Below are 26,914 nucleotides of genomic sequence, written 5' to 3'. Positions count from 1 at the left end.
CTTTCAAACCCTGGCTAAATATCAGTATTTATCGTGGAACTTTGTCAGGCCCAGATGCTCAAGGAACATCTCTGGTGCGTCCAGAAGAGCAGTTAAGCACATGGTGTCAGCATCCTTCCAGATGTGCATGGGGTTGGCCGTACAACTTACTGATTATGTGATGATGCATCTTTTATGAGGCTTCCCTCAACCTTCATTTCTAATCTGTTAAAGTGAGAATTCTAGTAGCACTTACTTCATAATGGGAGAATTAAACTAAACCACACACATAAAATCCATATGTGCCAGACTCATAATAAGCATTTAAATAAATGCTATAGCTATTGATCATTAAGGAGTATAGATGTCCAAAACCCTACATACTTAAAGCATTTTCTGATGATTTAACTTCACACCCTCTAGGTGGAATCTTGGGTGGATTATTTTATGTCCCAAAGCCCTGGTTTCCATATATGTAAAATGGCGGTAATATTTACCTGCCTGGGGAGTGGGGCTCGGATCGTTCTAAAGATTGAGAGGGGTAATATAGAGCAAGTGTAAGCCTGGTACAGTGTCTGGCAGTAATAAGATCCTAATAAATGTGAACTATTAATGATGATTATCTAAAGGCTGGTTAGCATGTTTTTGATAAGTGCTGTCCTTGGGAATCCAGGATGTGAGTGTTATCTTTGTTCTGGTATCTTCGTGGATCCAGTTAAGGATGACCCGCAAAATGTAGAGAATGTACATGATGGAGACTAGAAGATCAAAACTCGCAGTTCTTGCCAACTGATCTTTTTGTGATTTTAAAAAATGGTGGGGGTGGTCTAGAACCAAATAAAACAAGTTTGGAAAATAATGCATACCAGGCCCTCCCTCTGAGTCCCCAGTCCTTTAGAGATTCACGATGCCTCTTTAAAAAAAAAAAAGAAAGAAAGAAACAGAAAGGTAATTCATAGTAAAGAAACCCGTAGAAAGTTATTTCATCTAGTGTTTTCTAGTCATTTAGGCGTGAACCCATTTTTCCTAGAATACCTATTACTGATAGAGATACTGAAACATATCCTGGTACATGAGTATAATCAGAAATGAAATGCTCTAATGTGTTGAGATCAGATTATTGTTTCTGATCCTGGAGGAATAGCCATTTCTCAGGCTTTTTTGTGAATTAGTATTCTGTAGAAGTATTATTCAAAGTATTGCTTCCATAAAGTTAAATGACAGAAAATAAGTTGACATCCAAACATGTCTTGCTCACTTCAGCAAGGAAAAAACACTAAATATTTCACCTATTAGCAGAACCCCAAGATGGTTGAGTGGTCCAAGCCGTAAGGTCCAGTCTGTAGAATAGGGTGGCAAACTCACGTAGCTAGAGGGCCAGATAGTGTAAAGAGTCAATTGCTGGGCAATTCCATGGCAAACATATCATAACAATCTATCCTTTTTTTTTTTTTTTTTTTTTTTTTTTTTGCGGTACGCGGGCCTCTCACTGCTGTGGCCTCTTCCGTTTGCGGAGCACAGGCTCTGGGCACACGGGCTCAGCGGCCATGGCTCACGGGCCCAGCCGCTCCGCGGCATGTGGGATCTTCCCAGACCGGGGCACGAACCCGTGTCCCCTGCATCGGCAGGTGGACTCTCAACCACTCCACCACCAGGGAAGCCCCAGTCTATCCTGTTTAAAAAAAAATTTATTTCCCCACCTTCTTAAAGCACCAAGTTGTCTGTTTTCTCACTTTTGATCAAGAGATTTCTCTATCTTAGGAAATACCGCAAAACTGTAACAGCAAATTGCAACTGAGACCACAATGGCAGATAGGCAATCAGGGCTGGCAGAGACTGTAGCAAACTAGGAGACACATGGTCTATGTGTAATGAGTGAAATGAAGGTGCAGCCAGCCACCCAGAGCCAGCCGAGTGATGCCCAGGAGTGTGGGCCCAGGGTTGCCATGCCTTTGGACTTTTAAAGGGAACCTGAAATCTCCCGTTTTTACGTATTTGTTGAAATCGTTAAATATAGACACTTGTGTGTGAGTGCACGTGCCCACCCTCAGGCACAGAAGCACACACATCTTTGTGGTCCAGGTGGCTAGTTTATGATCACTTCCCAGGGCATGGGATTGTAGGAGAATGTTCTGATGGAACTGCAGCTAGCTTATTACAACTAGCTTATTCATTCGTTCTAATAATATTTTTGGAGTACCTACCATGTGCCAGGTGCTGGTCTAGAATCTGCATCCGGGAAAGAACAAACCAGTCCCTTCTCTCACAGAGCTTAGATTCTGGTGGCAGGGGTGAAAAAGTAACTCTGTTTCCTCATTTTGTAACAGTCGTCGTAACTACCCCAGGGAGGTGGGTGGGAGGAGAGTAAACATACAAATAAATATATGTTCATGGTGGTATGTACTATAAGGAAAAATAAGGCAGAGGAGGAGGACAGAGAGTGATGGAGACTGGGGAGATGGTGGAATAGAGAGGGATCAGGTCTCATCTGGGGAGGAAAAGGGGACAATGCACTGAAATTCTGGTGAGGCCCAGAAAATACAGTAGTACCAGCTCAGCTGGGGACCTGAAATATACCAAACCCTTACGATGTGTCCAGCACGGTGCTGTAAGCGTCACACATATCAAGGCCCATTTTATCTGCACAGCTACCCTGGGGAGCAGAGGCTCTGATTATCCCCTTCTAATAGAAGAGGAAACAGAAGCTCAGAGGCATTGAGTCCTCCGCCCTCTATCACAGGGCTCGTAAGTGACGCAGCTCGCGGGGGAGGAGGTGACCACCCAAGCAGCCTGAACCCCCATCTTTGGTTCTCAGGTCCACTCAGTTTTCCGTTCCTTTCCTGGGATGTAGTGCAGTTGATGAGGACTTGCTTTAGAAGGGAAAGGGGCGGGCTTCCCTGGGGGCGCAGTGGTTGAGAGTCCTCCTGCCGATGCAGGGACGCGGGTTCATGCCCCGGTCCGGGAGGATCCCACATGCCGCGGAGCGGCTGGGCCCGTGAGCCATGGTCGCTGAGCCTGCGCGTCCGGAGCCTGTGCTCCGCAACGGGAGAGGCCACAACAGTGAGAGGCCCGCGTACGGCAAAAAAAAAAAAAAGAAGAGGAGGAAGGGGCAACCAAGAAAACCCATCCCATTATCTGACTGCTTCAGCCCTGTCCCGACAACACACATACATAGGAGAGAAGTGAGAGAATGGATTTGAGGCCCTAGAGGAAATGGAGTATCAGATATCCAAATGACAAATGAAGAGGAAAAGCATCTCACTATTTCCATTATATTCCATGTTGGGCTTGATTTTCCCCCAGTTTTTTTCATACCCATTAAAATCCAATGTCTTCCATTGTAAAATCGAAAGCATATCGCATTTTGTATTGGATTCTAATCCTGGTTCTCTCATTCCTATTTTCTAGTTTCCATACCTTTTTGGTCACTCAGAACAGAACCTCGCTCCTGATGGGTGTTCAGTAAGTGTTAAACAGAGCAGTTGAATCTGTAGTTCTGTTTATTTGTTTGTCGATGCACTTGCATGAATGTTTCCAAAATTCTTAGAGATCCTCAAACCCAAGTCATCCTTTAAGTCTGAGGCGGTGTTATTTATAACACCCAGCCTGTGGAATGGTGTTGCAATCAAAGGAATGTTCCTGCAGAGCAAAGAGCAGAATGAACTTTTTATTCACTTTGTGCAAAAAGCCAAAATTAACATCTTTTTGCTTTTGCATTTGGTGTAGCATATTTAATTCAGGCCTGGGTTGGGAGTTTTTAGGATTTTTAAAAATCATTTGTTGAACTAAGGGCTTCACTGCTCCTGTGAAGTCCATCATTTCCTGGTATTAGATACAGCTTTTCATTTAATTAATTTTAATACAGTAATTTATTTTTATATTTTCCTCTAATCTTGTCAACCCAATGTGGATTTTGCTTTTAATAAAGTACAGAGTAAGCTACTTAAAATGGACTAATTGGGCAAAGCCTGACTTGTCTATCTGATCAGAACGGACATTTGGAGGAAGGCGGGGCCGGGGGAGGACAGCCAGCAAAAGGGGAAGAAAACCCGTGCTTGGAATCCACGGGGCAGAGGCTGCAAAGTGAACAGAACTTGCCAAGCACGCAGAGGGTGAAGTTGAAACCTGCCTAGGGCTCCAGGAGAGGGTTCAGAAAATTGATTTCCTTTATGGCTTAAGAAGCAGCCCTAGCTGTTAGTAAGAGGGAGAGAAAAAATTATCCAGAGTTTTTTGAAAGTGAATTCTAATTCTTTATGAAGTCCTATATGCAATTCTTCCTATAGCTCTGTCCCTGGGAAAGACTGCTCATGTACACACACTTTTGTCTGGGTTTGTAGCTCTAGATCTTTATTCTCTATCCTGTAGGCAAATTACAGACCCATTTTTTTTTTAACATCTTTATTGCAGTATAACTGCTTTACTATGGTGTGTTAGTTTCTTCTTTATAACAAAGTGAATCAGTTATACATATACATATATCCCCATATCTCTTCCCTCTTGCGTCTCCCTCCCTCCCACCCTCTCTATCCCACCCCTCTAGGTGGTCGCAAAGCACCGAGCTGATCTCCCTGTGCTATGCGGCTGCTTCCCACTAGCTATCTATTTTACGTTTGGTAGTGTATGTATGTCCATGCCACTCTCTCACTTTGTCCCAGCTTACCCTTCCCCCTCCCCCTATCCTCAAGTCCATTCTCTAGTAGGCTTGCATCTTTATTCCCGTCTTGTCCCTAGGTTCTTTATGACCATTTTTGTTGTTGTTTTTTTACATTCCATGTATATGTGTTAGCATACAGTATTTGTTTTTCTCTTTCTGACTTACTTCACTCTGTATGACAGACTCTAGGTCCATCCACCTCACTACAAATAACTCAATTTCGTTTCTTTTTATGGGTGAGTAATATTCCATTGTATATATGTGCCACATCTTCTTTATCCATTCATCTGATGATGGATACTTAGGTTGTTTCCATCTCCGGGCTATTGTAAACAGAGCTGCAATGAACATTTTGGTACATGACTCTTTCTGAATTATGGTTTTCTCAGGGTATATGGCCAGTAGTGGGATTGCTGGGTCATATGGTAGTTCTATTTGTAGTTTTTTAAGGAACCTCCATACTGTTCTCCATAGTGGCTGTACCAGTTCACATTCCCACCAGCAGTGCAAGAGGGTTCCCTTTTCTCCACAGCCTCTCCAGCATTTATTGTTTCTAGATTTTTTGATGATGGCCATTCTGACTGGTGTTAGGTGATATCTCATTGTAGTTTTGATTTGCATTTCTCTAATGATTAGTGATGTTGAGCATTCTTTCATGTTTTGTTGGCAGTCTTTATATCTTCTTTGGAGAAATGTCTATTTAGGTCTTCTGCCCATTTTTGGATTGGGTTGTTTGTTTCTTTGTTATAGAGCTGCATGAGCTGCTTATAAATTTTGGAGATTAAGCCTTTGTCAGTTGCTTCATTTGCATATATTTTCTCCCATTTTGAGGGTTGTCTTGTTTATGGTCTCCTTTGCTGTGCAAAAGATTTTAAGTTTCATTAGATCCCATTTGTTAATTTTTGCTTTTATTTCCATTTCTTTAGGAGGTGGGTCAAAAAGGATCTTGCTGTGATTAATGTCACAGAGTGTTCTGCCTCTGTTTTCCTCTAAGAGTTTGATAGTATCTGGCCTTACATTACGGTCTTTAATCCATTTTGAGCTTATTTTTCTGAATGGTGTTAGGGAGTGATCTAATCTCATACTTTTACATGTACCTGTCCAGTTTTCCCAGCATCACTTATTGAAGAGGCTGTCCTTTCTCCACTGTACATTCCTGCCTCCTTTATCAAACATAAGGTGACCATATGTGTGTGGGTTTATCTCTGGGCTTTCTATCCTGTTCCATTGATCTATCTTTCTGTTTTTGTGCCAGTACCATACTCTCATGATTACCGTAGCTTTGTAGTATAGTCTGAAGTCAGGGAGCCTGTTTCCTCCAGCTCCGTTTTTCGTTCTCAAGATTGCTTTGGCTATTCGGGGTCTTTTGTGTTTCCATACAAATTGTGAAATTTTTTGTTCAAGTTCTGTGCACAATGCCAATGGTAGTTTGATAGGGATTGCGTTGAATCTGTAGATTGCTTTGGGTAGTAGAGTCATTTTCACAGTGTTGATTCTTCCAATCCAAGAACATGGTATATCTCTCCATCTGTTTGTATCATCTTTAATTTCTTTCATCAGTGTCCTATAATTTTCTGCATACAGGTATTTTGTCTCCTTAGGTAGGTTTATTCCTAGATATTTTATTCTTTTTGTTGCAATGGTAAATGGGAGTGTTTCCTTAATTTCACTTTCAGATTTTTCATCATTAGTGTATAGGAATGCCAGAGATTTCTGTGCGTTAAGTTTGTATCCTGCTACTTTACCAAATTCATTGATTAGCTCTAGTAGTTTTCTGGTAGCATCTTTAGGAGTCTCTATGTATAGTATCATATTATCTGCAAACAGTGACAGCTTTACTTCTTTTCTGATTTGGATTCCTTTTATTTCTTTTTCTTCTCTGATTGCTGTGGCTAAAAGTTCCAAAACTATGTTGAATGATAGTGGTGAGAGTGGACAAACTTGTCTTGTTCCTTATCGTAGTGGAAATGGTTTCCGTTTTTCACCATTCAGAATGATGTTGGCTGTGGGTTTGTCATATATGGTCTTTATTATGTTGAGGTAAGTTCCCTCTATGCGTACTTTCTGGACGGTTTTTATCATAAATGGGTTTGAGTTTTGTCGAAAGCTTTCTCCGCATCTGTTGAGATGATCATATGGTTTTTCTCCTTCAGTTTGTTAATATGGTGTATCACATTGGTTGATTGCCGTATATTGAAGAATCCTTGCATTCCTGGGATAAACCCCACTTGATCATGGTGTATGATCCTTTTAATGTGGTGTTGGATTCTGTTTGCTAGTATTTTGTTGAGGATTTTTGCATCTACGTTCATCAGTGATATTGGCCTATAGTTTTCCTTCGTTGTGACATCTTTTTCTGATTTTGGTATCAGGGTGATGGTGGCCTCATAGAATGAGTGTGGGAGTGTTTCTCCCTCTGCTATATTTTGGAAGAGTTTGAGAAGGATAGGTGTTAGCTCTTCTCTAAATGTTTGATAGAATTCACCTGTGAAGCCATCTGGTCCTGGGCTTTTGTTTGTTGGAAGATGTTTAATCACAGTTTCAATTTCAGTGCTTGTGGTTGGTCTGTTCATATTTTCCATTTCTTCCTGGTTCAGTGTCGGAAGGTTGTGCATTTCTAAGAATTTGTCTGTTTCTTCCAGGTTGTCCATTTTATTGGCATAGTGTTGCTTGTAGTAATTTCTCATGATCTTTTGTATTTCTGCAGTGTCAGTTGTTACCTCTCCTTTTTCATTTCTAATTCTATTGATTTGAGTCTTCTCCCTTTTTTTCTTGATGAGTCTGGCTAATGGTTTATCAATTTTGTTTATCTTCTCAAAGAACCAGCTTTTAGTTTTATTGATCTTTGCTATCATTTCCTTCATTTCTTTTTCATTTGTTTCTGATCTGATCTTTATGATTTCTTTCCTTCTGCTAACTTTGGGTTTTTTAAATTTTTCTTTCTCTAATTGCTTTAGGTGTAAGATTAGGTTGTTTATTGGAGATGTTTCTTATTTCTTGAGGTAGGATTGTATTGCTATAAACCCTCCCTCTTAGAACTGCTTTTGCTGCATCCCATAGGTTTGGGGTCATCGTGTGTTCATTGTCATTTGTTTCTAGGTATTTTTTGATTTCCTCTTTGATTTCTTCAGTGATCTCTTGGTTATTAAATAGTGTATTGTTTAGCCTCCATGTGTTTGCATTTTTTACAGATTTTTTCCTTTACTTGATATCTAGTCTCATAGCATTGTGGTCAGAAAATGTACTTGATATGATTTCAACTTTCTTAAATTTACCAAGGCTTGATTTGTGACCCAAGATATGATCCATCCTGGAGAATGTTCCATGAACACTTGAGAAGAAAGTGTATTCTGTTGTTTTTGGATAGAATGTCCTATAAATATCAGTGAAGTCCATCTTGTTTTTTGTATCATTTAAAGCTTGTGTTTCCTTATTTATTTTCATTTTGGATGATCTGTCCATTGGTGAAAGTGGGGTGTTAAAGTCCCCTACTATGATTGTGTTACTGTCAATTTCCGCTTTTATGACTGTTAACACTTGCCTTATGTATCGAGGTGCTCCTATGTTGGGTGCATAAATATTTACAATTGTTATATCTTCTTCTTGGATTGATCCCTTGATCATAATGTAATATCCTTCTTTGTCTCTTGTAATAGTCTTTATTTTAAATTCTATTTTGTCTGATATGAGAATTGCTACTCCAGCTTTCTTATGATTTCCATTTGCATGGAATATCTTTTTCCATCCCCTCACTTTCAGTCTGTATGTGTCCCTAGGTCTGAAGTGGGTCTCTTGTAGGCAGCATATATACAGGTCTTGTTTTTGTATCCATTCAGCCAGTCTGTGTCTTTTGGTGGGAGCATTTAATCCATTTACATTTAAGGTAATTATCGATATGTATGTTCCTATTACCATTTTCTCGAGTGTTTTGCGTTTGTTATTGTAGGTCTTTTCCTTCTCTTGTGTGTCCTGCCTAGAGAAGTTCCTTTAGCATTTGTTGTAAAGCTGGTTTGCTGGTGCTGAATTCTCTTAGCTTTTTCTTGTCTGTAAAGGTTTTAGTTTCTCTGTCAAATCTGAATGAGATCCTTGCTGGGTAGAGTAATCTTGGTTGTAGGTTTTTCCCCTTCATCACTTTAAATATGTCCTACCACTCCCTTCTGGCTTGTAGAGTTTCTGCTGAAAGATCAGCTCTTAACCTTATGGAGATTCCTTTGTATGTTATTTGTTGTTTTTCCCTTGCTGCTTTTAATATTTTTTCTTTGTATTTAATTTTTGATAGTTTGATTAATATGTGTCTTGACGTGTTTCTCCTTGGATTTATCCTGTATGGGACTCCCTGTGCTTCCTGGACTTGATTGACTATTCCCTTTCCCATATTAGGGAAGTTTTCAACTGTAATCTCTTCAAATATTTTCTCAGTGTGTTTCTTTTTCTCTTCTTCTTCTGGGACCCGTATAATTCGAATGTTGGTGCATTTAATGTTGTCCCAGAGGTCTCTGAGACAGTCCTCAATTCTTTTCTTTCTTTTTTCTTTATTCTGCTCTGCAGTAGTTATTTCCACTATTTTATCTTCCAGGTCATTTATCCGTTCTTCTGCTTCAGTTATTCTGCTATTGATTCCTTCTAGAGAATTTTTAATTTCATTTATTGTGTTGTTCATCACTGTTTATTTGCTCTTTATTTCTTCTAGGTCCTTGTTAAACGTTTGTTGTATTTTCTCCATTCTGTTTCCAAGATTTTGGATCATTTTTACTATCATTATTCTGAATTCTTTTTCAGGCAGACTGCCTATTTCCTCTTCATTTGTTAGGTCTGGTGGGTTTTTACCTTGCTCCTTCATCTGCTGTGTGTTTCTCTGTCTTCTTATTTTGCTTAACTTGCTGTGTTTGGGGGTCTCTTTTTCACAGGCTGCAGGTTCGTAGTTCCTGTTGTTTTTGGTGTCTGCCCCCAGTGGCTAAGGTTGGTTCAGTGGGTTGTGTAGGTTTCCTGGTGGAGGGGACTAGTGCCTGTGGTCTGTTGGATGAGGCTGGATCTTGTCTTTCTGGTGGGCAGGTCCACATCTGGTGGTGTGTTTTGGGGTGTCTGTGGCCTTATTATGATTTTAGGCAGCCTCTCTGCTAATGGATGGGGTTGTGTTCCTGTCTTGTTAGTTGTTTGGCATAGGGTGTCCAGCACTGTAGCTTGCTGGTCGTTGAGTGGAGCTGGGTCTTGGCGTTGAGATGGAGATCTCTGGGAGATTTTTTGCCGTTTGATATTACGTGGAGCTGGGAGGTCTCTTGTGGACCAGTGTCCTGAACTTGGCTCTCCCACTCAGAGGCACAGCCCCGACGCCTGGCTGGAGCACCAAGAGCCTGTCATCCACACGGCTCAGAATAAAGGGGAGGAAAAAAAAAAGAAAGAAGAAAATAAAAACTAAAAAGTTATAAAAATAAAAAATAATTATTAAAAAAAAATTTTAAGTAATAAAAAAAAAAAGAAAGAAAGAAGAGGACAACCAAAGCAAAAAACATATCCACCAATGATAACAAGCACTAAAAACTATACTAAAGAAAAAAATAAGACAGACTGAACCCTAGGACAAATGGTAAAAGCAAAGCTATACAGACAAAATCACACACAGAAGCATACACATATACACTCACAAAAAGAGAGAAAGGGAAAAAATATATATATCCTTGCTCCCAAAGTCCACCTCCTCAATTTGGGATGATTCGTTGTCTGTTCAGGTGTTCCACAGATGCAGGGTACATCAAGTTGATTGTGGAGATTTAATCTGCTGCTCCTGAGGCTGCTGGGAGAGATTTCCCTTTCTCTTCTTTGTTCACACAGCTCCTGGCGTTCAGCTTTGGATTTGGCCCCGCCTCTGCGTGTAGGTCACCTTAGGGTGTCTGTTCTTCGCTCAGACTGGATGGGGTTAAAGGAGCCACTGATTCGGAGGCTCTGGCTCACTCAGGCCGGGGGGAGGGAGGGGCACGGAGTGTGGGGCAAGCCTGCGGCGGCAGAGGCCAGCGTGATGTTGCAGCAGCCTGAGGTGCGCTGTGTGTTCTCCCGGGGAAGTTGTCCTGGATCACGGGACCCTGGCAGTGGCGGGCTGCACAGGCTCTGGGAGGGGAGGTGTGGAGAGTGACCTGTGCTCGCACACAGGCTTCTTGGTGGCGGCCGCAGCAGCCTTAGCTTCTCATGCCCGTCTCTGGGGTCCGCGCTGATAGCTGCGGCTCGTGCTGGTTCTGGAGCTCCTTTAAGCGGCGCTCTGAATCCCCTCTCCTCGCGCACCAGGAAACAATGGTCTCTTGCCTCTTCGGCAGCTCCAGACTTTTTCCCGGATTCCCTCCCAGCTAGCCGTGGCACACTAGCCCCCTTCAGGCTGTGTTCACGCCGCCAACCCCAGTCCTCTCCCGGCGCTCCGATCGAAGCCCGAACCTCAGCTCCCAGCCCCCATCCGCCCGAGCGGGTGAGCAGACAAGCCTCTCGGGCTGGGCTGGTGAGTGCCAGTGGGCACCCATCCTCTGTGCAGGAATCTCTCTGCTTTGCCCTCCACACCCCTGTAGCTGTGCTCTCCACCGCGGCCCCGAAGCTCCCCCTCCACCACCCGCAGTCTCCGCCCGCGAAGGGGCTTCCTAGCGTGTGGAAACCTTTCCTCCTTCTCAGCTCCCTCCCACTGGTGCAGGTTCTGTCCATGTTCTTTTGTCTCTGTTTTTTCTTTTTTCTTTTGCCCTACCCAGGTACGTGGGGAGTTTCTTGCCTTTTGGGAGGTCTGAGGTCTTCTGCCAGCGTTCAGTAGGTGTTCTGTAGGAGTTGTTCCACATGTAGATGGATTTCTTATATATTTGTCCAGACCCATTTTTAAAGAATCCTGACTTCCATTTCAGTTTAGCATCTGTTGTGACTGTATAGTCAAGAGCCAAGCATGCTAGACAGTGAGGTTTAAAGAATGAAATGTAGTTCTTGCCCTACGGAAGTTACACTCTAATTGCAGTCAAAATCCCAAAGAAATTCTCTAACCCTGGCTAAGCTGGACCCAGGCTACTCCGTCTGGAAACCATAACTACTCTTCAAATTGATTCTATGCTCCATTAGACTAGTGGGAGGCAGTGGTCAAAGGCACCAATTCTGGGGCTAAACTGCTTGGGTTTGAATCTTGAACCCATCATTGGCTAGTTATATGATATTGGAATCATATAGTTTTCCCACCTATAAAATGGGGGTGTAATAGCATCAACCTCATAGGGTTCTTAGAAGATTAAATGAGTTCTTGTGTAAAAGGTTTGTGTGATGGGCACACAGTAAGCGCTGTGTAAATGTTAGCTGATACTTATTATTTGTTAGACTATTCTGACTGCAAGTGACGGAAACCCATTTCACACGGGCTTAAGTGATAGGGGTTCATTGACTCAGTGAACTCAAAAATAGCAGAGACACAATGGGATCCAGAGTGCAAATTACTTCTTCAGATCCCTTGCTCTCTTTTCTTCCTGACTTTCTCTGTGTTGGCTTATCCCTCAGGCAAATTCTATCCCTGTGCCCCCCTCCAGCCCCACCAAATGACCATGGACTTCCAGCTTTAACTCCAGTGAAAAAGAGAGTCTCTCCTTTGCTAGAGCGCTGACCAAACTCCCAGGACTGAGTTTCATTGGATGGACTTGAGTCACATGACCACCCCTGGCATCTTTGCTATGAGATTATGGTACTCACACCACCCCTGTGTCGCGTGTCACCGTCATCCACGTAAGCAAGGAAGTAAAAACTCCTTGGGCTCAGATTGGGGGGTGGTGATTCCCTAAATATGGGTCTGTTACTAAAGGAACAGGAAGTTCGGCTGACAAACCATAGCTGTGTACTGCACATGGTAAAATCATTTCCCTGTGTGTGTCACATCTCCTACTACAGTGGTTTCTGGGGTGATAAGCAGTGGTATCTGGCCATTCACTACAGGGGCAAGCCCTGGTTTTCCAAGTGATTTTTATTATGGAATATGTGTTTGACTTGTTTAAATGACTTTTATTAAATGATGCATATACTTCTCAAAAAACTAACTGTTCACACAGTATCTGCCCCTGCCCCCGGCCACTTTCTATTCTTTTAAAGCATTTTAGCCTAAAGGCCGATGCATTGAATAGTGGCAACTTTTGCTTTAGGGCTACAGCCACCCTTTTCTCCTGCCCCTCTCTATGAGACCCTCCCCGCCCTTAATTTCCCTCATCCCTGCCTCCTTCCTTTCTGCTTGGGACCCCCATTGCCATCCTTCCTCACCTGCTCAGAACCATTGCTATAGCCTCCTCCCGTCTTGCTTCAGATATGTAATTTCACGTTGATTTTAACAAATACGTCTTCCTCCCAGGGAAGTCCTCCAGTTTTATCCACACATGTGCAGTGTTGCTGGCTAAAATCCTAGCAATTAGAGGAGGCTTACATTGGTTCAAGGGAGACAGAGAAGTGGTGAGAACATGAGATTGAAGGCCAGGCATAGAGGTGGCAGAGAGGAGGGTGCCTGGCCTGGGACACCTCCATGGAGAGAAAATGGAACAGTGTGAGGGACATGTCTGAGGGACCTGTGGAGGCTAAGCCATGGGGCGCCATTTAAGTGAGCATCTCCGACAGCCCCACGAGCTTCTGACTTGAGGGGCGGGGTGGGACTTTCCATTCGCAATGTCAGCCTCGCTTGCTGCTTTCACATGATTAAGTAAAAGACCCGAGACCTTGTCAAGTCCCCCAAATTACCCTGTGACAGACCACCATGTTTTCAGTGGACCAAGATGCTCATAGCTTTGTCCTGTTACTACAAGGGAGAGTTATGGGGGACTGTCAATGGGGAAACCCACACCTATCACGTTATTACGTATTGTCATCATACTGAAGATATGTTCTGCTTTTAGTATGTCAGTCATCTCCTTTGAGCACTTTTCTCTGAGTTCATAATCCCTAAGCGTTTATGGATCCCCATCACGTTTCCTGTGTTCATCATGGGACACATGATATGAGCATCTGTGCCTGTAATGCAATTCCAAGAAGGGTGCGGACAAGCCTGGAACGCTGTGACCATCCGTTCTTCCATGACTTTAACTCTGCATTCAAAAAAGGACACTCCCTCACGGCCTACTAAATAAATAAGCATCAAAATGTGGGTTCAGTGGCAATGGGTTAAGATCCTTTGTTCAGATAAAATGAAGCAAAGGACAGTGAGTTTATAAACAGTAAGGGAAGTGTCCCTCAAGGACAAGATTTACCTGTCAGTGGAACAGAGATTCTGTGACATGGGAGAGGAAGGAGCTCAGTTCAAGATTTGCAACCCGCCCTGGGCCTGGGCCACTTCTGCACAAACTAGGTCGTGACCAAATTACGTAAATCAGGGTGGCAAAGTCTACTAAAATAGTAGTATCGTATTTTATCCTCTTGTTTAGCATTTCTCTGGTTGCTAAATTGGCAGAACACCTATGGAGGGGGCTTTGACCTGCAGTAGGAAAGAGTTCTGTTTTGGATTCTGTAGTTAACATATAATTTGTGTAATGCCTTCCAGATGGTACACTAACTGTGATTTTTCTTCTTATAATAAACGTGTGCAGGAGGTATACCAGGCAGTGTTCTAGGTCCTAGGGATTCAGAGGTGACTATGAATGAGTGGGGGTGGGGGCAGGGGATAGATAAAAAAACAAATAGACAGGACTTCCCTGGTGGCCCAGTGGTAAAGAATCCGCCTTCCAATGCAGTTCGAGCCCTGGTCGGGGAACTAAGATCCCACATGCCGCGGGGCAACTAAGCCCGCGTGCCACAACTACTGAGGTCGTGAGCCTCAAGGAGAGAGCCTGCGTGCCACAAACTACAGAGCCCAAGCGCCCGGGAGCCTGCACACCACAACTAGAGAAGCCTGCGGGCCACAAAGGAAGATCCTGCGTGCCTCAACGAAGATCCCGCGTGCCGCAGCTAAGACCCGGTGCAGTAAATAATAAATCTTAAAAAAAAAAAACAAGTAGGCAAATGAGAAGATATGAGATAAGTGATAAGAATGGTGAAACTGGGGTGAGTAGTGGCAAATAACTGGGGGCTCTCTCAGATTGTGATCTTAGGAAGGTCTCCTGTGAGGTCTTGGTGTCTGAATCAGCCACTGTGTGACAGTGAACAAAGAATATTCCAGATAAAGGGAACAGTGTGCAAAGGGAACAGGTAAAAAGCCGTGACCATTCATGCATTCCTAGGTCCATTCTAGAACTACCTATTGAGTCTTACAGTGTGCCAGGTTTTAGGCCTTAGAATTCAACAGTGAAGCAAACAAAGATCTCTACTTCATAGCACCTACATCCTAGAGGTGGAGCTGGACAATAAACAATAAGCGTAATAAATGTTCTACTTCCTATTAGAGATGGATAACTGTTATAGAAATAGTACATGGCAGAGGGAGCTTGAGAGAGCAGATGACGGGCAAGTGGTGAGAGGGCCAGGGCAGAGGACAGCACAAAGCAGGGCAGTGAAGGTAGACCTCAGTGAGAAGAAATCTTCCGCAAATGATGAGGGGTTAGGCAAGCAGTTATCTAGGGGAACTGAGACACGGGCAAGGAAGAGCCAGTGAAGGTAGACCTCAGTGAGAAGAAATCTTCCGCAAATGATGAGGGGTTAGGCAAGCAGTTATCTAGGGGAACTGAGACACGGGCAAGGAAGAGCCAGTGCAGAAAGCCCCCTGGCAGGGGCACACCTAGCGTGTTTCAGGAGGCCAGTGTGGCTGGAGCAGAGTGAACAAGGAGAAGATCAGAAAGTTAATGGAGAATCAGATTGTGTACGGCCCTGTGGCCAAAGGCAGAATTTTAATGTTATTTGGAGTGAAATGTGGAGCCATTGCAAATTTTGAGCCAAGGAGTAACATGATCTGACTTAAGTTTCCAGAAAACCACTGTGGCTGCTGAATTAAAAAGAGATTCAGAGGGGGTAAGTGTGGTTGCAGGGAGAATGGGTAGGAGACTGCTGCATTAATCCAGGCAAGAGACGATGGTGGCTTGGACCAGAATTGTACGGATAGTGGGACATGGCTTGATTCTGGATATACTTTGCAGGAAGAGCCAAAAGGACTTTTGTGGTGGTTGCATATTGGATGCATGAGAAACAGAAGTCAAGGATTACTGGCTGAGGGAGAAGAACGGTGCTGCCATGGATACTAAGAAGGCGAAGGGCAGAAGAGCTTTGGCGACGGAGGGGTTGAGTGGTGTTGGAGTTGGATTTTGGTCCTGTTGATGTTGTTATGAGTTACCCAAGTGGAAAGGTTAACTAGGCTGTTGGGTATAAGACTGTAGCGTTCAGGAGAGGAGTCTGGTATTTCGTGCCATAAGAGTAGGCAATATGGAGATACAAGCTCAGGCCAAGGGCTAAACTCCGGCGCACGGCAGTGTTAAGAGGTTGCGGAGAAGGAGGGGAACTATAAAGGGGTGTGAGAGAGAGCAGTCAGTGCAGTTAAAAGAAAATATAGAAAGTGTGGAGGCCCAGGGGCCAAATGGAGAAACGTAGCAGGGGAGGCAGCGATCAGCTCTGTCAGATGTTGCCCGTAGGGTTAATTCACAGGAGGGCTGCAGAATGACGGCGGGATTTAACAGCATGTCTTTGCATGGTGGGTGGCAAGAGAGGGAGCCAGATTCGAGTCAGTTTAAAAGAAATTGAGTTATTTGTAGTGAGGTGGATGGACCTAGAGTCTATCATACAGAGTGAAGTAAGTCAGAAAGAGAAAAACAAATACCGTATGCTAACACATATATATGGAATCTAAGAGAAAAAAAAAAGGTCATGAAGAACCTAGGGGTAAGACGGGAATAAAGACACAGACCTACTAGGGAATGGACTTGAGGACATGGGGAGGGGGAGGGGTAAACTGGGACGAAGTGAGAGAGTGGCATGGACATATATGCACTACCAAACGTAAAAGAGATAGCTAGTGGGAAGCAGCCGCATAGCACAGGGAGATCAGCTCGGTGCTTTGTGACCACCTAGAGAGGTGGGATAGGGAGGGCGGGAGGGAGGCTCAAGAGGGAGGGGATATGGGGATATAAGTATACATATAGCTGATTTACCTTGTTATAAAGCAGAAACTAACACACCATTGTAAAGCAATTATACTCCAATAAAGATGTTAAAAAAAAAAAAAGAGAGAATGAGACAAAGAAAATCAGAGCAAGCAGATATAGACAACTCTTTAAGGAGCTTTGCTTGGCAGGGGTGCAAAGACACAGGACAGTAGTAAGCAGGGCAAACATGGTCCGGAGGACTTTTTGTTTTTCTTTTAAACGAGAGCAAGAATCGCGTGTGTTTGCATGTGGTTGAGGCCCATAAAGTAGAGGGAGAAATTGATGATGTAGAGGAGGGAATGGGGTGTAGCTGAAACAGTGTCCTCGAGTGGGCAAGAGGGGCTGCAGCTGGTATCCTGGTGAAGGGGTGGCTTCAGACAGGAGCAGGGAAATCTTGAATGGTGATAACAGGCAAGCCGGCGAAGTGTGTGGGTGTAGAGGCCTGTAGGAGAGCGCAGGGGTTACTAGGTTGCATTTCCTGTTGCTTCCATTTTTCGTATTAGGGAGAAAGCAAGCAGAGCGAGGAGGGAGCGGGTAAGGAGTGTTGGAGGTTAGAGGCGAGGAAAGGTGTCACAGTGGCAAAGTGCGAGGACAGCGAGGTTCCCTGAGATCGACTGCCAGCAGGAAGGGCTCACCTGAGGCTCCTGGCTTCCTGGTGGCCAGTGTGCCTGGGACATAGCCCTTAATGGGAAGAAGAGCCTCGGCTTGGGGTTGGCAGGGGTTGAGTCAGGTAGGGTTTGGTAAAGCTGGGTAGAGAGTTTAGATTTTACTCCAAATGAACCCTTAGGAAAATTATTTCAACTCTGCACCTTTGTATTCCACTTCTGACAAAATAAAGTAAGAATACATAACATTTCATCTCTAAAATTCTTGACTCCGTGTAAAAGAGAGAATTAATTCTTAAGTGTTCATTAAGCTAACAACTCAAATCTCCTGATAATTAAGCGTTTGTTGAAAAGGAAAATTTCTCATCCGGGCATTTTCCCTTTTTATTCTTTGAATAACTTTCAACTTTGCTTCAATATCTTGATCTTCACATTCCCTCTTTCTGGAATCCCTCTTGTGTTATGGATTCAACTCTAAAATTTTTCACGAGGAAAGCAAAGAAGGGTTAATCATTCAGTATGTATTTCTTGAGCAGAGATGGTGATCCTGGCACTGTGAACTTATTTTCAGCGTGTGTTTAATACTTTGCAGGCATATGAAGGTTAAAAGATTAGATGTGAACTTACTAAAATTTGATGGGCAAGTCTGAAACCAGAAATAAATATTCCTTGGGCTTCTAGGTTGGTATCAAGGCAGGAACTTCTCTTGTGTGGGCACTTTTTTTTCCTTCCTGTTTCTTCATGTTTTCAGGTAAAGCCCATTTTGCCTTCTTGTGAGGATACTGACCACAGTCATTTGTAATAGAAAAAAAATCAGAAGCATCGTCTATTTCCAAAATTCTTGGAACCATAATATAAATGACTCATGTGATGGAAAATCCACACCCACTTAAAAATTCTCTTTTTTTTTCTTTTCTGCGGTACACGGGCCTCTCACTACTGTGGCCTCTCCCGTTGCGGAGCACAGGCTCCGGACATGCAGGCTCAGCGGCCATGGCTCACAGGCCCAGCCGCTGTGCGGCACGTGGGATCTTCCCAGACCGGGGCACGAACCCGCGTCCCCTGCATTGGCAGGCGGACTCTCAAGCACTGCGCCACCAGGGAAGCCCTAAAAATTCTCATTTTGAAGACTATTGAATAACACGAAGGAATGTTCATGAGGTAAATGAAGAACATGGTAGAATAAAATATTTACTATAGCCTCAATTTCTAAGTGAGGCTTAGAAATTTTAATTTTATAACCTGGGACGCAATATATCATAATGTTTTTACAAAATAGTGATTCTCTCAGTGTAGTATGATTAAGGGTGTTTTATTTCTCTATGAACAGTTTTATTTTAAAATATTTTTATAATGAATGTGTATTCTTTTTATGATGAAGCTAAAATTAAATTTACTAAGACACAATAATTTTTCTTATTTCTGGAGAAAATTGGTGATTGAAAAAACAAAACAAACAAACAAACAAAAAACAGTGTTTTTCTCTTTTACTAGAGATGCTCCACATCCCCCATCCAGAGGAGGCATAGAACAGACAAACTAAGGTCCACCCATATCAGAGCTCATAGTTTCTTGAGCCCCTCTGGAGGTGAAAAAACAAATGCCCTAGATTTAAACGTATGTAAAAGTAATATGCAGGAAGAGAAGAATGGATTGAGGTTTGGGGACAACATGTAAAACTATATACCAGGACTCTGATCTTGTAAAATTGTCAGTGCCTCTCTCATTCTTTTCTCTGCGTAAACTGTTGAACAATTGCTTAATAAATGTTTGAGGGTCTGTTATGTAACAAACACTTATAAGCACTTACTGTGTGCCAGCACAGTTTCGAAGTGCTTCTTATGTAACTCATTTCAATCCTCCTAGCATCTTTATGACATAGGCAGTATCTCTGTTATTCGGATGAGATACTTAAACACAGGGAGGTTACATAGTTGGTCCAAGGTCCCACAGCTGGCACATGGCAAGGCTGAGATTTAAACCCTTGGCCTCCGCAGACCATGTTCCTACCCCGAAACTAAGTTGCCAGGCCCCACACTAGCCTCTTGGTTTTACTTTCTACTCAACAGCAGGACGTATTAAGTCCCTGTCCTCGGGAAACATACAGTCTTGTGGGAAGACAGACATCACTCCAATAATCACATAAAACAAATGTATAAGTACCCAAATCTAAAAACCTAGGAAGGGAAATGCAGAAAGTGTGTGCGTGCATGTGCGTGGGTGTAAAATGAGACCTTTGGATGTTAGTAAATCACAGGATGTCTCTCTCGGTGCATTTCTCTGCCTCATCATGGCCGTTACATAGAATCAAGGTGTAACTCACTGAGTAATGTGCAAGAGAAGAGCCAAAAGGAAAATCTCACCGCCCTCAATGATTGTTACAGACCAAAGCCAATGATCTTTCGGTGGAAGATCCGCCTATGTATAGGCATAGGAATTCATTTCTTTCTTCAGAAAGAGTCAAGAAGAAATCAAGTATTTGAGCAAAAGTGTCTGTCACTCTTGGTTGGTCTTTAGTAAACTGCCAATATCTCCCACCAGTATATACCCTCGTTAAGCTACTCATGTCCCCTTTGGGTGAGGAAAAGATGAAATCACAACATAAGGAAGAAATGTAATTTAAATTTTTGATTCATTTTTATTGGTACAGGTGTATGAATTTTGATAACGTAGTCTAGAGAATTTTATTTTTTTTTTAATTTGCTCTTCTTTTCTAGCAGAGAAAGGAAAGATGTCTAATTGGGAACCCAGCCTTGTATGGGTGGGCCAATGTGAACTGCAAATCCAAATCTTTTTTTTTTTTTTTTTTTTGCGGTACGCAGGCCTCTCACTGTTGTGGCCCCTCCCGTTGCGGAGCACAGGCTCCGGACGCGCAGGCTCAGTGGCCATGGCTCACGGGCCCAGCCGCTCCGCGGCATGTGGGATCTTCCCGGACCGGGGCACGAACCCGTGTCCCCTGCATCGGCAGGCGGACTCTCAACCACTGTGCCACCAGGGAAACCCTTTTTTTTTTTTAAGTTTTTATTTGTATATGATTTTTTGGACACACTGATGTGTGAAATTTTTCATTATGAACTCTCCTTTGAGGTATCAGATTCAACTCCAGTTTCTGGAATAAATCGAGTGTCCTGAGTACAGTATCTCCTCAGCTGGAGGAATACCAAGTTGGCATCTTAGATGTGGGCAGAATTTAATCCCAATACAACAGAGCATCGAAACCAGGGATATACTGACCAGATAGCACCTTTTGAGAAGAACTAGGAAGTATTTCAGGCACCAGCAGTTGTTTGGCTGAACATCTCATGATGGCAGCTGAGTGATTCTTGAAGCTCACAAGACTCTGTGCCCTCAAATGCCAGTGGGAGTGTCACTCATCTCAGCCTTACTACTCTGTCACGTGAATAATTTGTTCTGTCCTCATCGTAGTGACAGGGAAACTTTTTAGAGTAACTACCAAACTCTCAGCCAACGCTCTTAACTGCCACCTTAACCCACCCCTCTGAGGCCTCTTATGATGAGTCCCTAATCTCTCAGCCACAGTGGCCTAGACAACTAGGCTGTAAGGAATGGGAATTTGTGCCAACTTTGCCTCCCATCAGATGCCTTTCCTAGGAATTTGGAAGTGGGAAGAAGAACAAGTTCATTTCTCCATGAGAAAGTAACTGTTACCTGTAAAATTGGGAGCTGTTGGGGATCGTCTTCTGTCTGCGACATAGAGCAGGTAAAGCTGTTCTGACAGAGGGAAGAAAGTGAAATAGAAAGAGCCAGTCATACATGAGAGTGGGAGACAGTGCTCCATGGGTTCCAGGCTGCCTTTGGGGTCCTGGGTCTAGTGCTTCCTGCAGTCCAACAGATTTCCGACCCAGGAATCCATGGGACATCTCTGTATCATTACCATGCATTGTCCTTTCATTGCTTTTCATTTGGTTTGTTGGTTGGTTGGTTTTGCTTAAACCAAGCTTGATTGCTGTTACCTGGAATGGAAGAGTCTTAACTAATGGAGTGGCTTTAATAGTTCTAGGAATATACTTAGCATATTGACATAACTCACCAACCTCCTTAGAATTAGCTGCATCAAGTCTCGGGCTCAAATGCCTAGTTACAGACGTGCGTGTGGATCACCCATTCTCATATTAAAGTAACAAAGACATCAAGCCGGAAAAAGAAAAATGCAGAGAAGTTTTAGTTTGAGAAAAAGTAGCAGGCATTTCCTAGAAATAGCTCTGACCCAAACCCAGCCAGAGCAGATTCAACCGGAGGGATATAAACAGAAATCACACCCAGACTGCTATAATTAAACTAAACTAGATTTTAGAGGAAATTCTCCTTTGTGAAAAGCAAAGAATCTCTATAGTGGTTCAGTCCTAAGCACTTAGGAAAGCAATTATCAAATTTTTGGTTTGCAGGCAGGAATCTTTTTCAAAACAAATTGATCAAAACGTAAAAATAAAATTTCCAAAATCCTTTTTATGCATGCTGAAATCATACTCATGCAGAGGTCTTGGGGGTTTAGTAGTATTAGATATTTCCTGTAGACTGGAATCTCTCTACCCAACACATCTTAGATAATCATCAAGTTGCGTACAGCTTTTGTCATTATGTTTTTGTCTCACCTTTATATGTGAATAATCCCTTTATCCATGTTTTATCTTCCTACTTTATGGCTGACTGTACTATTCATATGTATGGGTGTGAGTCCCTGATAGCTGTGAGGATTAATATAAAGAAAAATGGCTTTATTAGTTTGGCTTTGTTTTATTAGCATTCTACAGTTTGATTAGAATGTGGAAGTCGAGAGAGCGTTATTTGCCAAGCAGAGTAAAAACAACATAAAATGAAATAAACTGAACCTCAGTGTATTATTGATAGAACACGGAGACATTTTTCACAGCATTATCCTAAGTACAAAGGTCCTTGTGTGAGACAGTAAAGAACAAAGACTTTTTTTCCTCCAGACTGTTTTTTAGTTTTTTTGCAGATACCTTTAGTTAAGTGAAGGGCGTACTTTTTCTTTAAAAGGAATTTAGAGGAGAAGATACCAAAATATACCAGACAACTATATTGAAATATTTACCATTTGTTGATTTGGGACATAGAGTGAATGACAGATCTCAGCACAATTTTTGCAGAGGGAAAAGGAGAATTTTCCATGAGCGTCTAGAATGTTGTTTTGCTTGGGTTTGTGCAGAAAATATATCTCAGAAAAATTAAAATTAATCTTGGGGAAGGGACGAATTCCTCTGAGAATATAACCATATAATGTCAACAGAACTTTTCAAGTGATTAGCAGTAAAGTAATAAGAGTTGTTGATGGATTTTTTTTTTTCAATCTCACTTTTACAAAAATAAGTTGAGCTCTTTTGTAGAATGGCCACATGATACATGGGTATGATCCTAGATAAGCCATTAAAGTATATATGTTCCTGGGTGCATGTTTGCATATGTTTTTCTTCTACTTTCATCTTCTCCACCACCCCTCTATGGTTTGATAAATTCAGTAGCTGGTTATAGATTTGGAGATTTTCCCTGTAAAAGCCATTTTGAGTAAAGACATATGATTAGCTAAAATTGTTGGCTGGCCAAAGAACAATAAGTGGAAAGAAACTGATTGGAAGTTTTCACTTTTTTTTTTCTTTTCTTTCTTTCTTCCTTTTTTTTTTTTTTTTTTTTTTTTAATTTAGAGTTTGAGAGTTCTAGCCAATGGAGCAAGAAACTGATTCATTGTTTAAATGGCAAATGTAAAAACAGAGAGACAACCAATACAGAAGCTATTCTCCTTGCTTAGTAAGAGAAGCTCTCCCATACAAGAGAACTATCTTAAGAATGGAGGAAAGTGAAATAATACCCCAAGTGCCTTAAAAGTCTATTTGTTTGATAGAAGGAGTTCAGATAATATGAAACCCAGAAATACCTCTTCTAAGGAGACCAGGACTAGGTACTCTGGACATGAAAACACACCTATTACTCACAAGGTTTCTGCGGTCTTGTGGAATAATGAAAGAACAGCCATCTGTAAATGAATGCTGGCTCTGCCACTCAACAGCTGGGTAATCATGGACAGATGGGTCTCAGTCTTCTCATCTGCATAATGGACATTAAAATATTATCTGTGAATTAAAAATGCAAGTCACCTAGCCTCCTGCCTGGCACAGAAATGCTCTCTGAAAGGAAGTTGGCATTTCCAAATTTTATATCATAAGAGCCTCTTCATCTGTGCCAGAACTTCAGCTTTTATCATGCATCATTCTCAAATGTCCTGGCTTCGTTCTTGGGGAGAATGCAAAATTGGATTTTATATTCTGGGTAATTTCGAGGAGTCAGATCATATTTTGTCACCCTCAAGTCTCAATTTACCTGCCATTTGCTCCTCCTTTCAGTACTTACACTATACGTACAAAACTCTGGGTCAAACTATTAAATTCAGTTTGGGAATATATACAAATTGTCTGCCTAGCCTAACCTCCAAACGCAAGAACAATTTCTATCAATTAACTCTTCCTGAAATACCTGTGAGATAGGATAGGTAAAAAAAACTTTCCTTTTTAATGTTAAATTCCTAGTTTCAATTTTTTAAAAAAATTTCTAAAATAGTAATAATTCATTTGCAAAATATTTCAAATGTTCAGAAAGGTATGCTCGGGAATTCCCTGGCGGTCTAGTGGTTAGGACTCGGCACTTCCACTGCAGAGGGCATGGGTTCAATCCCTGGTCGGGGAACTAAGATCCCGTGTTCTGCATGGTGAGGCGGGAAAAAAAATTAAAAAAAAGATATACTCATATAGGTAGTACTGTCTTTTATCAAGTCATAATATTTTGCCATATGTATTTCAATTTTTTGAGGAAATAGAACTATTCAGACTTATTTGGAGCCTAATCCCAACATCTTCCAGAGTAACCACTCTTTGGAATTTTATACTTATCATTCTCAAGCAGATATTTATTCCATGATCACATACATAAGTGTCCATAAATTTAATGTATGGTTCTTAAGTTTGGAAGTTCTATAGAAGTAATATTTTACTTTCTATACTATTATACAAATTGCTATTTTTCAACATTTTTGAGATTTAGCCATTTTGATACATGTAATATCATTCATTTTCACCACTGTGTAAATTTCTTTAATATGAATCTAGTGAAATTTATTGGCCCATTCTTCTGTCAATGGTATTTAACTTATTCCAGCTTTTTACTGTACCAGTGATACGAACATTCTTGTAGCTATCTCCTTGGGCACATACACAACAATCTCTCTAATATGTATTCCTAGAAGCGGAATTGATGGGATGGAGGGAAAACAGAATGCACAGTTGCAACTGTATTATGTTGGAAAGTTGTTCTGCAGAATGGCTATGACAATTTACACTCCCACCAGTGACGAATGGAAGTTCTTAATCCTCTTCATCTGTCTTAAAACTTGATACTGTCAGATTTCTGAATTGCTTGGAAATCTGGAGATCATAAAATGAAAATTTAATTTGTGTAATCCTGACCACCAGTAAGATCAGCCCTCTTTAATACATTTATTGGCCTTTCACGTTTTCTTTACTCAGAACTGTATATTCCTTTCTGTGCCCTTCTTCCTATATACTTTTCTTACTGTTGATTTTAGGAGTTCTTCATATATTCTGAATGATAATCATTTGCTATATGTGTTAAAGATATCTTTTCTGGCCAGTATGGATGTTAACACTGTTCATGAAGTTGGTTTTTTATTTTTTTAATTTTTAATCTGAGGGTGTTTTTTTAAATTAAATTAAATTAATTTTTTTATACAGCAGGTTCTTATTAGTTATCCATTTTATACACATCAGTGTATACATTCAACCCCAATCTCCCAATTCATCACACCCCCACCGCCACCGCTTTCCCCCCTTGGTGTCCATACGTTTGTTCTCTACATCTGTGTCTCATTTCTGCCCTGAAACCCAGTTCATCTGTACCATTTTTCTAGGTTCCACATATATGCGTTATTATATACGTTATTTGTTTTTCTCTTTCTGACTTACTTCACTCTGTATGACATTCTGTAGATTCATCCACGTCTCTACAAATGACTCAGTTTCGTTCCTTTTTATGGCTGAGTAATATTCCATGTATATATGTACCACATCTTCTTTAAACATTCGTCTGTTGATGGGCATTTAGGTTGCTTCCATGACCTGGCTATTGTAAATAGTGCTGCACTGAACATTGGGGTGCATGTGTCTTTTTGAATTATGGTTTTCTCTGGGTATATGCCCAGTAGTGGGATTCCTGGGTCATATGGTAACTCTCTTCTTAGTTTTTTAAGGAACCTCCATACTGTTCTCCATAGTGGCTGTACCAATTTACATTCCCACCAACAGTGCAGGAGGATTGCCTTTTCTCCACACCCTCTCCAGCATTTGTATTTTGTAGATTTTCTGATGATACAAATTCTAACTGGTGTGAGGTGATACCTCATTGTAGTTTTGATTTGCAATTCTCTAATGATTTGTGATGTTGAGCAGCTTTTCATGTGCTTCTTGGCCATCTGTATGTCTTCTCTGGAGAAATGTCTATTTAGGTCTTATGCCCATTTTTGATTGGGTTCTTTGTTTTTTTAATATTGAGCTGCATGAACTCTTTATATATTTTGGAGATTAATCCTTTGTCCGTTGATTCATTTGCAAATATTTTCTCCCATTCTGAGGGTTCTCTTTTCGTCTTGTTTATGGTTTCCTTTGCTGTGCAAAAGCTTTTAAGTTTCATTAGGTCCCACTTGTTTATTTTTGTTTTTATTTCCATTACTCTAGGAGGTGGATCAAAAAAGATCTTGTTGTGATTTATGTCAAAGAGTGTTCTTCCTGGGTTTTCCTCTGAGAGTTTTATAGTGTCCGGTCTTACATTTAGGTCTCTAATCCATTTTGAGTTTCTTTTTGTGTATGGTGTTAAGGAGTGTTCTAATTTCATTCTTTTACATGTAGCTGTCCTGTTTTCCCAGCACCACTTATTGAAGAGACTGTCTTTTCTCCATTGTATATCCTTGCCTCCTTTGTCATAGATTAGTTGACCATAGGTGCGTGGGTTTATCTCTGGGCTTTCTATCCCATTCCATTGATCTATGTTTTTGTTTTTGTGCCAGTACCATATTGTCTTGATTTCTGTAGCTTTGTAGTATATTCTGAAGTCAGGGAGTCTGATTCCTCCAGTTCCATTTTTTTCCCTCAAGACTGCTTTGGCTATTCGGGGTATTTTGTGTCTCCATACAAATTTGAAGATTTTTTGTTCTAGTTCTGTAAAAAATGCCATTGGTAATTCGATAGGGATTGCATTGAATCTGTAGATTGCTTTGGGTAATATAGTCATTTTCACAGTATTGATTCTTCCAATCCAAGAACACGGTATGTCTCTCCATTTCTTTGTATCATCTTTAATTTCTTTCCTCAGTGTCTTATAGTTGTCTGCATACACACCTTTTGTCTCCCTAGGTAGGTTTATTCCTAGGTATTTTATTCTTTTTGTTGCAATGATAAATGGGAGTGTTTCCTTAATTTCTCTTTCAGATTTTTTGTCATTAGTGTATAGGAATGCAAGAGATTTCTGTGCATTAATTTTGTATCCTGCAACTTTACCAGATTCATAGATTAGCTCTAGTAGTTTTCTGGTGACATCAT

The sequence above is a fragment of the Phocoena phocoena genome, chromosome 10 (assembly GCF_963924675.1).
Source record: "Phocoena phocoena chromosome 10, mPhoPho1.1, whole genome shotgun sequence".
Lineage (NCBI taxonomy): Eukaryota > Metazoa > Chordata > Mammalia > Artiodactyla > Phocoenidae > Phocoena > Phocoena phocoena.
Note: the sequence above shows the minus strand (reverse complement) of the source record.